The sequence below is a fragment of the Schistocerca piceifrons genome, chromosome 3 (assembly GCF_021461385.2).
Source record: "Schistocerca piceifrons isolate TAMUIC-IGC-003096 chromosome 3, iqSchPice1.1, whole genome shotgun sequence".
NCBI lineage: Eukaryota > Metazoa > Arthropoda > Insecta > Orthoptera > Acrididae > Schistocerca > Schistocerca piceifrons.
The window spans coordinates 365,282,488-365,296,816 of NC_060140.1; the positions used below are offsets into that span (position 1 = coordinate 365,282,488).

A 14,329-nucleotide genomic window follows, 5' to 3' on the forward strand; every position below is an offset into this window, starting at 1 on the left:
GAATTTCAGAGACGACTTAATAGCGTGTTAGTGAAAGCCACATCACTTTTATGAAATTTCGACGCACTGTCTAACATCAGAACCAATTTACATCATTGGCCATCGACAAAACTATTCTTGTTACTGATGGGCCCGTCACCACGGAGAGTGTGAAGCCAGCCATCCGATATGATTGCTTGATTTTTGCAGCAGTATTTTCTCTCATAAGTAAATTATCATTTAAACGCTTGGAGAAACGCAGTTATTTACAATTACAGAAACAATTATTACATACTGTTACATTTTTAAGACAATACGCACATAAAAGCAATACATTTTATAATTTACAAAGTCATAGCCATTATCAACAAATACATGTTGTTTTGAATTAATCGATCGACAGCTGCATCCGAAATGATTTTGAAAAATTTGTTATTCAATGTGTTTGATATATAATTAATCTTTATCTATGATAATGTTGGAAGGTGAAAATATGAATTATTATTTGTGCTGTGGCTGGGGCTCGAACCCGGGTTATCTTGCTTACTAGGCAGATATTGCTGTACAAACAACACAAGTATAATGCCCTCCACCCCCCTTACACAAACTTCTATTCATACCTCCAGCTTATTTTACCCTTACATTGTGGTGGGGAGGGCATTCGGCTTGGGTAGTTCGTGCAGCGTTATTGACCGTAGTGCTGGAGTTGTATAAGAGTCAGCATTTTTGCTTAGTAAGCAAGATGACCTGGGTTCGAATCACGACTGCAGCACAGATTTTAATTCATATCTTCACATTCCAACATTATCGTAGTGTTTGGTATAGATGTTCCGTTAAAAACTTTCTGTGTATCTTCTATTGCAACTGTAACTTTGAATTCAATGTTGGACACTATCCAACATTAACTCTTAGACCCATTGGTGATCAAATGATACAGATGGGCGAAGAGCAACGTCGGTTCGATACCTAACTAGATTGGTGGGCTGATACAATCATATACCCCCACCTGTTACTGACTACCGATAGTGGTAGTCCACAACTCTCTGGTGTGGGGAGGGCTATGAAGTAGAAACTGCTGTCCATGGTATGTAAGTTGTGTGGACTGGTGGAGAGGGATACTACGAGGTTCACTCCATAACGTGCGAACATAGGGCATCGCTGTAATCTCAATAAATACATTCGAAATTCCGTGGTAAACAGCACCGAAATTAACCGACAGACTGCTATTGCATGAGAGGATGGCTCGGTATCAGCACCTGAAACATTTAGTGTGAGCTTGGACGTGCTAAAAAAGGATGAAAGCAGAGAGGAGCAGCGATCATACGTGAAACTTTGGTTTCTCGCTGGCAGAAATGCTAATCATGTGGAACTACGAGCAGCTGTGGGTGACGGCGAAAGAGTCTGCTACTGCTGGATAATGGAATCATACTGCATGATAACGCTACAGGCCACACAGCAGACGTCATCAGGAATTGTGTACAACGTTGGGGTGGGAAATTCTCCCCCAGCCACCTTATTCACCAGACCGCGATGAACGCGATTTTTATCTAATTCCACAACTGAAGTAACCATTCTGGGGAGGCGTTTCGCAAACAGGACGGATATCCACACGTTATTTCGGCTACAGCTGGCACACATTGATGGGATGACACTCAACGCCTTCTCATTGTTGGCAACGCTGTCTGGATCCGCTGGCGGCCTATTTTGAAGGACCGTAGTTGGTTTTGATTAAATTTTGTTCCATTTGTACTCGTGCACAGTAAATTTACACAGAGTCCCAATGCGTGTGTCTCATTTCACTCTTTCCCACGACCTCCTGTGCTGGAATCCTATCGTATGTGCGTATTCAGATAGACGCCGCCTTACCAGTGCAGCTCACGACGAGCAATTGCCAATTGTCGCGTTATCGTAGATTATACCGTAGTGGTCATGACTAATGGAATGGCTCTCTTCTTTTGAATTTCTTGTATGTAGGTCCTGTAATGGAAAAAAGGCGGATCAAAGTAGGTTACTGACTGCTTTTGCGTGCAAACAAGATAGCGGGAGGGTGGTAAAACAATGTAAATAACAAACTATGCATTGTTTATCTTGATTCTGTAGTATACACTCTTTATCGTAATCAAAGATGATGCATTTGTCTGTAAGAAGATCGCAATGCCGGTAGACTGAAAGGAATTGCAGAGGATCGAAGACTGGTACAGAGAGATTGGATGTAACACAATGTAAATACACAGAGGAAGAAATCCAGCACTGTTCCATTACACTTTCGTTGGAAACGGTAGCTATTGCCAAATATCTAGGACTAACTGACCTATAGTGGAATCACGTGCCGGGCTAAGAGAAATGTAAATTATCCGATAAGAATACGATTTCCGAAAACACTACGACTGATAAAATCGTGTCATATGATTGTGGATGACCTACGAAAACAGCCGCATCCTTGTTGCTAGGACTGTATTAGGTCGGTACACCCTATTAGAATATGTAACAGAAGATGCTTGGGAAAAACCGACGTATTTGTCACGACAAATGAGATTAAGGTATGTGCGAAGGAATATAGACTATCAGTTTTTTACTCAAACATTGCACTAGAATGCAATTGTAGCTATGTCAATAATACAGGAACAATGTACTTTCTTCCATGCACTATACAGCGGCTTGTAGGACATTTGTGAAGCTCTAGGATATTCAACATGACGCAGCTGTCAATAAGAAGGTAGTGGCACATTGCAGAAATACCGGTGGGAGATCAGTAGTTGCTAGAGCAGTTGACCTCAAAGTAAATAAAAGTAATTATTGCATCAAAATAAGTGCAGAAACCCTCTTCTGTACAGTAATTACACTGTCGCTGGAAGCATCATATAGAGATGAGATCCCATCCTACGAGGAGCGTAGGGAACGATGCGGGAGACCCACACCGCCGACTAGGCAAGGTCCTAGCCGAGGTGGTTTGCCATTGCGTTCCTCCGACCGTAATGGGAATGAATGATGATGATAAAGACGACACAACAACATCTAGTCATCTCGAGGCAGGGAAAAGCCCTGACCCCGTCGAGAATCGAACACGGGACCCCGTGCGTGGGAAGCGAGAATCCTAACGCAAGACTACGAGCTGCGGACCTGGAAGCATCATATACCATACCGTAAAACATCAAGGAAGAGGCAAATCGAACGAGCGAAAGCAAATGCATATGATGGATTCATATCCATGAATCTTAAGTGTGTGTATTTCCACATTCACAAAAGAAGTGGATTACAAAACACCTTTTAGACTGATCTTTTTGTGATATTTGCTCGTTGGATTCAGACTCTTACCAGGTTATTAATAAAGGAGCTGAGCATTAGGTCACCTCATTAATATCATAGGACGGTCAACAACGAGCTTTTGTTGGAGATACATACCAAGGTGCTGTACGTCGTGCAGAATTTTTACTGGTGAGGAAAAATCATGGAGAGTATTTTGAAGGCGATTTATTACTTCCTCCCACACACGTCGGTGCGAAGTGACTATATGAGGAATTACGGATGTTTACCGACAGCCATTCTTTCACGGTAACGGAGTAGGATGGGCACTCTTCGCTACACACCTTTAAGTAGGCATGCGAATGTTATAAATCTGATTTCTCGGTACAGTCCCTATATAGTCGCTGGGAACGGTTCACAAAGCTGTCCATGAATCCCATTTAAGTTTCTACAAAACATAAGTAGGCGTCTGGATACTTTTCATCAAATAGCATTTGCAAAATGTAGGTCATAAAATACATTATAAGGCAACAAATGGGGGATGATATTGCAACACTGTACATGTGGTGATGCATACTCTAGTCTAAATCCGGTATCGTATTAATACTATATTAATAACGATATAATGCTATGTACACAACAAGACTTCTTTGAACATTGCTTTGGAAAACAGGTAGCCTGCCTTCTCCATATTTTGATCATTAAGAATCTATATCTGACTTATGACGTAGCGACAGACTCAAAGGCAGATGCATATATGTCATGGTGTTTGACGGGCGAGGGGTTGGGGATGAAGTGCTTGTGCACAGACATTTTGCTCCTCTGGGCACGTTACCGGCCTTGGTGAGCCATGTATGATTTCCCAGTGGTACTACCGGCTACTGTATGCGTCTTGCTGTGTAAGAAAGCATGTCGGCGTGACAGCAGGTGGGAGATCCGGAGCAGAGATGTTTTTATCAGAAGAAACAAATTTAGGAATGTCGAAATGCTACTACTGAGACATGATGGATTACTTAAGTATATTTTACGCCACAATACTTGGAAACGAAGCAATTACACAGCGTCAAGAAGGACTGTCAGTGATCGTCGCGAAGAATCTAAAGTTCATTGTTGATCGATTTCAACTATGGAATAGTCATCATCAGTGCTAACAACAGTACAAAATACTAAATTGAGTGAACTAACAGTCCTTACAACCAGAGCCACACAGCCATACAGGGTGTATGTAAAGGACAACATACTATAAAAGACCTAATGTGGTCACAATGACATGAAGTTCAGGCGCATAAAGAAAACCATTTGAATATAAAAATAGAAATAGAAATAATTACAGAAGATACAACTCGTGCAACCAGAATGGTCGAAGCCTAACGCAAAACTAAGGCTACTGCTTACAAAAGACTGAAACGGCCCCTTATTGCGTCATATCTGAACATGCACGCCCTCTATACGAGTATATCTATTTTACTGTAACCAAATTACAAAAATCTGTGGACATGTATCACATCAAACTGTACGCGTACTATATTGTGAATTACAAAAACGTAAAATGGGTAAACTATTTAAATTTAAAATATTTAACAGCTGTAATATACTACAGTAGATCGAACAATAACGCACTCTGTAGTGGGAAATCATTAAATATTTGAAAACAATTATTTTTATAATTTTATTGTAAACAAATTACACAAATCCCTGGGCATTTATTACATCAATGAGTAGGCATATATTATTGCAATTTTTTTGAAATTTTTATCCATAAAACGACAATTGAAAACGAAAATATTTGAAGTCATAAGGAAAACACTAAACACTTAAGAATAATATTAACAGCTGAATTACACTGGAGTAAAACTGTATAGATATAAAATACATGACAGACCTGGTATATTCATATATCCGGCTACACATAATGGTAATATGCCTGTTATAAAAACACTAAAAGTATAAAGCGGGAGACTGTAGAACGCCAGATTTTCGCAAGAAGATGTGAGCAACAGAGGGCATTGACAAATTTCATATCTCAAAAGAGCAGCCACTTGATAAGCAAAAGTTAAAACCCACTTTTGAAGATGCTCTGAAAAATGATAACACTAATAAAAACCTACCTTAAAGTACTGGTATTCATTTGGAAGAGGAAAGTTGTAAAAAGGTAAGCATATGAGCTTAGCGCTCGTAATGAATCGTAACCGAGCGTGTAAGAAAGGTGTACGACGTTCAGAAGTATGTCTATCGGACCGCCACGCCCATCGCCATGCTACAGCCAGCTCTCGAACAACTTCCAAATATGGGTGTTCCTGAGCAACACCTGCTCATTGAGCATGAGAACGTCAGACGCTCTAGAATGGCAAAAACTCTCCAACTCTTCAAGGAGATCCATAAACATGTCTTTCTCTGCACCGTGCAGGAATTGTACATGCGAACCAACAGTTGGTACACGATGTCCACTCACAGTCAATTGAGTGGCAAAGCTGGCTGCTTGTGTCCCATCTTTCCTATCAACGTCCATCAGCTCATTAGAGCGGATCCCCATTCTACATCCTGTCTGCCCAATGCAGTAGAGGCCGCAATCAAGACATGAACCGTCATATAGCCCTGACTTATGTAAAACATTTTTCCTATCAACTCTACGAAACAATATGCGTCTCAGTTTACTAGTGGTCGAGATGGAAACATTAACTTTAAATTTCTTAAAAACTGCGGCTATTTTAAAGCTAAATGCTCCATAGCACATTAGGGTTATCTATTTTTTTCGACTTCCAAAATGTTACATTTTTATTTCCATTAAGATATTTATCTGCCATTTTATTATAGGCTTTCTGCGTACAAGTCGGAGGATAGTCTTTTAACTTAGCAATACAGTCATGGTTTCCAACTTTCTCTAATGTTCTTCCTGTGTCTGTGGGATGCTAAGCAAACAATTGAATGCAAACTTAAAGAACACACTCTTATATTCACTGGGATGGTCTGATGATGCAGTCTCTGTACATTTTTACGAAAACTTTCAAATCTATGTCTACCTCCCACGTTTCTAATACATAAATGGAGGTATCCATCTTCTGTATTGATTGCTATATGTGTTTTTATGCAAATTGTCATCTACATGCATGTCAGCTTCAGATCAATTTGACAACACTATGGGTTTTTTCGTATGTTGTCTTTTACATGTACCTTTTGTGGCTGGTTGACACTGGTTGTACCTACGATTACTTCACTGATATCTTGTCTTTTGTACTGTTTTTAGCACTTATGATGACTATTCTGTAGTTGAAATCGATCTATAATAAAATTCATATTTGTAGCGACTGATAGCTGTTCTTCGTTCCTGATAATTCAAAGGTCGCTGCACAACGGAATATTACACATTCCAAAATAAATCAAATTATGCCTAGTGGGGCATGGGCTGCCTTTTACACGTACGGAAAGCTGAAAATGAGACTTGTAAATGCCAACCAGAGTATAGCTTTCATTGAAACGATGTATCAATAACGAAGTAACACTAGGTTCCTTACATCCATTATCTAACAGCAGCTATTCTAATGGTCGTACCGTCAGGTACAACTGAAAGCGTGCAGCTATCGCAATTCGGAGTGAACTTACGAAACTTTTGGTGGAGAAAGAAACAATCAGTTGTGCTCTTTGCCGTTGGCATTTGTAACTCTCCACTCTTGTAACGTCATTGATATTTGACTTTTTACGTTTACATGTAATGGACATGATGGAAACGATCACATATGAAACGCATTTAAGACATCATAAGAACTTCCTGCAGTTATTGGGACAGGTTCACACTGTCTTCACTCCTGACGAATCTAAATTTAACTTTTCTTCTAGAGTATTCAGTTTAACTGACACTAAACTTATTGATCTCGAACAGCAAATGTTCCTCAAGAGTTTAAGTTTAATGTGAACCATAAATTTAAGAAGAAGACTAATGAAAACACCTTAGCTAACCTAAAATTAGAAAGCTCTATCGAAAGAATCTAGTAAACGAAACAGAAATCATTTCAATGAAAAAGTTATTGTTTAACAGCATAAATGATAAACATCAATTAGGTGATGTCACTGCCACAAAATCTGGTAATGGCAGTACAATAGTTATTGTAAGAAAGTCTGAATATGTCAATAAAAGCATACAGTTTCTTGTTGATAACTATAATGGTTTTACTGAACAGGAATTGTGGTTCCTGAAGAGGGGCAGCAACCTTGTCAGTAGTTGCAGCGGCAATAGTTTGGATGATTGACTGATCTGGCCTTGTAACATCAACAAAAACTTACGATTTTCTTTTTAAATACAGCATGGGATTCTGTCAGTAGACAGAACTCATATTAGAGCCTGCTGGTAGGTATCTGGATACTTCTGATCACAGGTGTTTTGAATTACTATTCCAGTCCTTCCCCCTTCGCCTCCCCCCTCCCTCTCTCGCCACGAAGGTCGTGATAATAGAATCACAAATGTGGAAAATAGTTTATAGTGTAACTGAGTGATCTTTCTGTCTGCAGAACCTTTCCCGCCATTATTTACTCTAATCTTATAGTGAGGGAGCCTTAACGCCGTCTGTTAGTGACATCACTGATTTATACGCACTAATAATGTAGGCGTAACTTCCTTACAGTGAAGCATAGCAGCAGCGTCTTCATTGTTAACTAATGCATTACGGAAATTTTTTAATGCAGGATAGCTGTGAAATTGTTTATATATCTCACTGTGGTAACTCTTTGACAATGAAGTCTCATATTCACATGTGTATCTTTGAAATACTGGGAGATTGTTCCAAAGCTCTTAACAGCAAGGTCACATGTTGGTGTGCTTGCAGAAGGTACATTGTAGCAGAATATTTCTTGTTAATAATGCACCGCTGAAACTGATTAACATAGTATATCACTGTATTTTTTTAATTTATTGTACTTTACTGATTGTTTAACTTGAGATTTCATTGTATTTGTTATTTTATCATACTGAGGTAATAACTGTTAAACATTTAGAACAGCAGTGGCCAAGAATTCGGCGAGCGCACCGTGCCCTGGCACAAGACCATAGCGCGCAATCTAGCTGACACGTTTCCCCCACCGCCACACCACGCCGGCTGAGCGTGAGAAGGCCAAAACTGCGGATGTGCCGCATTAAAATGACAGTGTAGTCGCACTGCGTATGACTTGGTTTTATGTTTTACATTTCTCAAGAACATAGACCAGTAACAAAACAATTTTTCTGTATTATTGAGTTACTCGTATTGCACTGAAGACATAATTTTTATGTAGTACAAACCATCAGCACACGGACAGATGTAGACCATTTGACAGATTTTTGCACTCAATTTGCCATGTAATCGTGACTTATTTAGTTTCGTAATCTGAGAACTGTCCCAGATATACATCTTGGTCGAAATATCGTAGTATATTTGCAACCTCATTTTGGAGACGTGAAAGGAAAGGAACGCAGACGCCCTGCACTGTTGTAAAGTCAAAGGGCCTTGTCTTTAAAACGGGAATTACCTTGCGTTAAGAGATGGCAATGTCCTCAGAACGCCTATAAAACTATTCTTGTAATTCATTCAAGGTCACAATGAATTCTTCAAAGCTCGCGTTTTCTTTACCGCCGGTGAGATAAGGGAACTGGACTGAGTTTGCCAAAATGTGTCCTTTCTACAAAGCGATTTCCTCTTTAAATGCATCCCCGTTAAATTATAAAGTAGTTGTCTCTCACGTCGCAGTATCTTACTGAGGATAGTGTGCAGTCAAGTCCACTTAAAATGTGGAGTCTGCAATCCATTCCAGACGTTCTGATTTTCGTTCCAGCTCACCTTTTTCCGTCATAAATTCAATAATAGCGAGTTTCAGGCATGCCCCTTGACTTATCCAATGCACTTTGCAGTAATATATACTGCTTCATTACAATACGTTCAGTTCCATCGAAAACTGTTGCATCTGACAATGGAATAATGAGTGCGACGTTCAAAAAATTTGCTATTCATACAACCAATTTCTTCACGTGCTCCATGCCCGCAAATTTAGTACAAAGTGCTACTTGATGAAGTGAACAATTAACGTCGTCTGTTGATCGTTGTAATTTTTTGTTCTTTCATTCCCAACTAAATCTTGAAATTATTTCTGCAAGTTATTATAACGTAGTTTCATAGCAAATTTGGAGTGCCCGTCGCTTATGCAACTGCGTAAGATATATCGAGCATTGTCATCCCTCTCTTTCTTCCCACTCATTTTTAAAGCCTTGTAACGATAGATCGCTAGACTTCCTCTTTTTGTGCCAACACGCACTGGATACGTGAACGATATTCATATCACGAACAAATGGCAAAAGGTTAACAACGCTGACACCACGACTCTGCCGAAATGAAGAGAGTTGTGCAAACCGGAAAATGCCACACCGCAGTTGTGGAAGGTTCAAATGGTTCAAATGGCTCTGAGCACTATGGGACTTAACATCTATGGTCATCAGTCCCCTAGAACTTAGAACTACTTAAACCTAACTAACCTAAGAACATCACACAATACCCAGTCATCACGAGGCAGAGAAGTTGTGGAAGGACCGAGCAAATTGGAGACAGTCTGAGCTCAGGCTGGCCCACCCTCGGCCCGCACAAGCCGTGGTCGGCCCCGATTTAGAAGCTCATCTTTACGTGAGTCTTCGGAATACTGAGAAAAAATCGACAAAATTGTAAGCAATTGCCCCAAGGCTGTCCATAGCGTCATATGTTGGTGCGCTTGGAGGTCATACACTGTCGTGGTAGTTGTAAAACATTTACGATCCATATTTACTCGCTTCTTCTTGAAAAGTGGGAGAAAATCCGCAGAACAAGTAACCCAAAATCTGTAAACACCATCGTTTAAAATAAATTAAAACATTTCGCTATATCAAACATCAAAGCATACGTTGTATACTAACGTTTAGCAATATTTGCTGTAATTTCGTTTTCCAATTTTTAACATAACTGTCGCATTTGAAAAATATGTAAAAATCAGCCAACCGGTTGCATAGGTTTTCTATATATCTTGACGAGGTTTCGTCACCGCTAAGGGTGACTTCATCAGAAGGTAAGGTAATTATATGAAGAACATACCTTACCTTCTGATGAAGTCACCCTTAGAGGTGACGAAACCTGGTTGAGGTGTATAGAAAACCTATGCGACCGGTTGGCTGATTTTTACGTATTTTTCAAATTTTTGTATGCAGTTGGTGCAAACGTCAGCCATGTTCAAAATTGTATAATTGTCGTAGTAAACGTCGCCTAGCTATAGTCTTTTCTCTTCCACCCGTCTTCGCATAAGCTCACATTTCTTTGTTAGACGTAACTTTAGCAACAGTAATGATGGTATGACGATTGTACATCCATACATTCAGAACTTATGAGAAATAAGAAAATCTAAGAATCAGCATTGCAGGTACATGTCTTGTAGGTACATATGGCGGAGTGCTGAAAAGTACTGCCTCAAAATTCTTTTGTGAAAGCTCTTACGGCTTTTCAAATAAAACAAACGTAATTAACATTCTACACCTTTATTCTTCATTTCTACATACTTGCAGCCCTCTGCCGCTAGATGACTCCAAAGTGTGGGATATAACACGCCGGTGTGTAACGTAACTATTTCGATGTGTGGGAAACGGTGTGCTGTAATTGAGTTGCGAATCCGAAGAGTTCGCCCATACACAGCATGTTCAACGTGACAATGTCAAACCACACATCTGCAAAATCCGACGCCTTGGCTTCTCTGTCCTCGATCATCCTCGATACAGCACCAACCCGTCCGATTTTCACCTGTTTTCGGATCTTAAAGAACACCATAGAGGAATTCAGGTTGATAGTGATGAAATGGTGCAACCAGAGGTGAGGTTGTGGCTTTCTCAAGAGTCAAATATTCCACAGTGACAGTACCAACAAACTGGTCTCTTGTTGGGAGAAATACGCTCTATACCAGGGCGACTACATTGAGAAGTTAATACAAGTATGCAAACATGAAGAATAAAGATCTAGAACGTTTGTTTTACTCACAAGATTTTAAGAGATTGACATAAAAAATTGAGGTATTACTATTCAGCAAGCCTTCGTCTATATGTGAGTGCATGTGATGGCTAATTGATTTCAAAGGAGACAAGTAGATATCTTGAGCTGATAAAGTCAAACAGCCCTAGTGACCATGTGTGATCTAGAATGAAGTCCGTGTCTAATCATATGCTGCCCCAGTTCCACAGTGGAAGTAATGAGAGAGGAAAGAATGACCCCTAATGCAGTACGACATTATTTCTCTCAGTGCTTACTACATACGACACTGTAGAAATATTTATTGCCATCCACTGAGAACAATCTGTATTTTTCTGAGTTAAAGCAATTTATTTCATCTTTTACATAGGAGTGCTATTCACTGTCCAGTTATACACATCTAAAGAGGTCAAATTTTGCGACCAGACACATAATCTCCGTTATAATAAGGAGGTGAAAAAATATTATAATATTATTGTTTCAGCAGAACTGTATGAACTAACATTTTAATAAAAGTGAATCTGTCATACCGTGTTTCTGCCATTGCAGTACTCTAACATGTTGCATATACACTGAAGCGCCAAAGAAACTTGTATAGGCATGCGTATTCAAATACAGAGACTTGTAAACAAGCAGGATACGGTGCTGTGATCGGCAGCGCTTAAAAGACAACAAATGTCTGCCGTAGTTTCTAGATCGGTTACAGCTGCTATAATGGCAGGTTATCAAAATTTAAATAAGTTTGAACGTGACGTTACAGTCGGCGCACCAGTGTTGGGACACAGCATCTCAGAGGTAGCGATGAAGTGGGGATTTTTCTTTACGACCAATTCACGAGTGTACTGTGAATATCAGGAGTGCGGTAAAACATTAAATCGGTGACATCGCTGAGGCCTGAAAAAGATACTTCAGGAACGGGACCATTGACGACTGAAGAGAATCTTTCAACGTGACAGAAATGCAATCCTTTCGCATATTGCTGCAGATTTCAGCGCTGGGCCATCAACAAGTGTCAGCGTGCGAACCATTCAACGAAACATCATCGATATGGGCTTTCAGAGCCGAAGTCCCATACCTGTGCCCTTGGTGACTGCACGACACAAAGCCTTCGGCCTCGCCTAGGCCCGTCAACACCGACATTGGACTGTTGATGACAGGAAGCATATTGCGTGGTCGGACGAGTCTCGTTTCAAATTGTATCGAGCGGATGGACGTGTACGGGTATGGAGACAGCCTCATGAATCCATGGACCTTGCATGTCAGGAAAGAACTGTTCAAACTGGTGGAGGCTCTTTAATGGTGTAGGGCGTGTGCAGCTGGAGTGATATGTGACCCGTGACACGTCTAGGTACGACGTACGTGACACGTACGTAGGCATGTGTCTTATCACCTGCATCCATTCATGCCCATTGTGGATGCCGACGGACTTGGCTAATTCCAGCAGGACAACGCGACACCCTACACGTCCAGAACTGCTACAGGGTGGCTCCAGGAACATTCTTCTGAGTTTAAACGCTTCCGCTGGCCACCAACTCCCCAGACATGAACATTATTGAGCATATTTGGGATACCTTGCAACGCTCTGTTCAGAATAGATCGCCACCCCCTGGCATTCTTACGGATTTATGGACAGCCCTGCAGGATTCATGATGTCAGTTCTCTCCAGCACTACTTCAGACATTAGTCGAGACCATCCCACGTCGTTTTGTGGCACTTATGGGCGCTCGAGGGGTCCCTCCACGATGTTAGGCAGGTGTACCGATTCTTGACTCTTCAGAGTATAAGTAATAGTGACAACAAATCTAAAGTGAATGAACCTTTTTCACGTCAAGCTGCATTACGACAGAAGCAACCACTAGGTGTCGTGGAAGTTTTAAACATAAGATCTGGCATTAAATAGAGGCCGGACACCTAATTTAGAACGCATTAAAAATTAAGGTTTATGTTGGAGTGTCAATATATCGAAATAGAGCTGCCCTGGCAGATAAACATATAAACATATAATCCCCTCCCCCTTCAGTTTACATTGTACGTATCACTGCTGCGGTTCCCTAGTAGCGTGTGTTCTTTCGGACATGTCCGAAATAACAGACGCCACATATTCACATAAACGTGAGAAATGAAACAGACAGGCAAACATTTAGTATCTACCAGTAAACCCCTGGTTCCTTAAGGAACTCCCTTGTATTAAACGACTCAGAATTTTGGTCACTTTAGAAATGAGCTGATGTGTTGAATAGTTGACGCTATGCAAAGCTCAGAAAAAGTTTGAAATTACATTCAAAGTTTATTGGACGTTGCTAACTGCTCCCATTCTCAGTCAGGGAACAGTGCCCGGACGTTTGCAGGCTGTGAGCTTCGCTCCCTCATGACAAATACACAAACGGTAATACGTGTCTTATGGGCTTTAAACCTTTAACACAAAGGTATACTTTCAAGCGTAGATTATGACAAAATTAGAATTTTTTTAAATCGGTCATTAATTGTGTAGACGACAAGGTGTTATTTTAGGAAATATGGTGCGAAATTGTGATTTAGTGTGTTTCAGTCCACGGCAGACGGCGGACGAAGGCTGGCCAGTGCGTTATGCAGGTGACCCAGTTTTGCAACGAGCATCGGTATGTGTGTACGTGCGCGGCAGCCATCAACAGCCAGAACGCAGCATTATCAGAATTACGCAGGCGCGGGCCACGTGTGGCGCTGTTACGTTAGCCAACTCATCGAGAACGTTCTATTAAACACGGCGCCGCGTAACCGGCGGATTCAGCAGTGGTCTGCACTATTTAAGGGCATCAGAGGTGGGCGTCAGCATTCGATTCGACCGATTGGCGTTCGGTCACTGTTACGTCGTCGTCATCAGTGACGCTGTCCCCGAGGACCGGCCGGCGGAGTCCGTTGCCCACTGCTGCACCGGCGACTCCCGGCGTCGTCACAAACCACCACATCTGCAGGAGGTGGGCTGGGCCGGGCCTCGTGCTGCTAACCGCCTACTGCCTGCGTAGCCACTGACCGAGCACAGCGTCGCGTTCCCCGGGCTGCGTGCATCAGCACGTCTCCACCACGACACGAGCGGTGGGGTTGAGCTACCAGAAAATGTATTGGAAGAACCA

At 41.2% G+C, this 14,329-nt stretch overlaps 1 long non-coding RNA gene across 2 annotated transcripts in view; it reads right to left on the reverse strand.

The window, feature by feature from the left end:
* The window catches only part of LOC124789277, a 117,857-nt gene that overhangs the window by 38,518 nt on the left and 65,010 nt on the right, over positions 1-14,329 (reverse strand). The gene's annotated exons all lie outside the window — the stretch shown is intronic.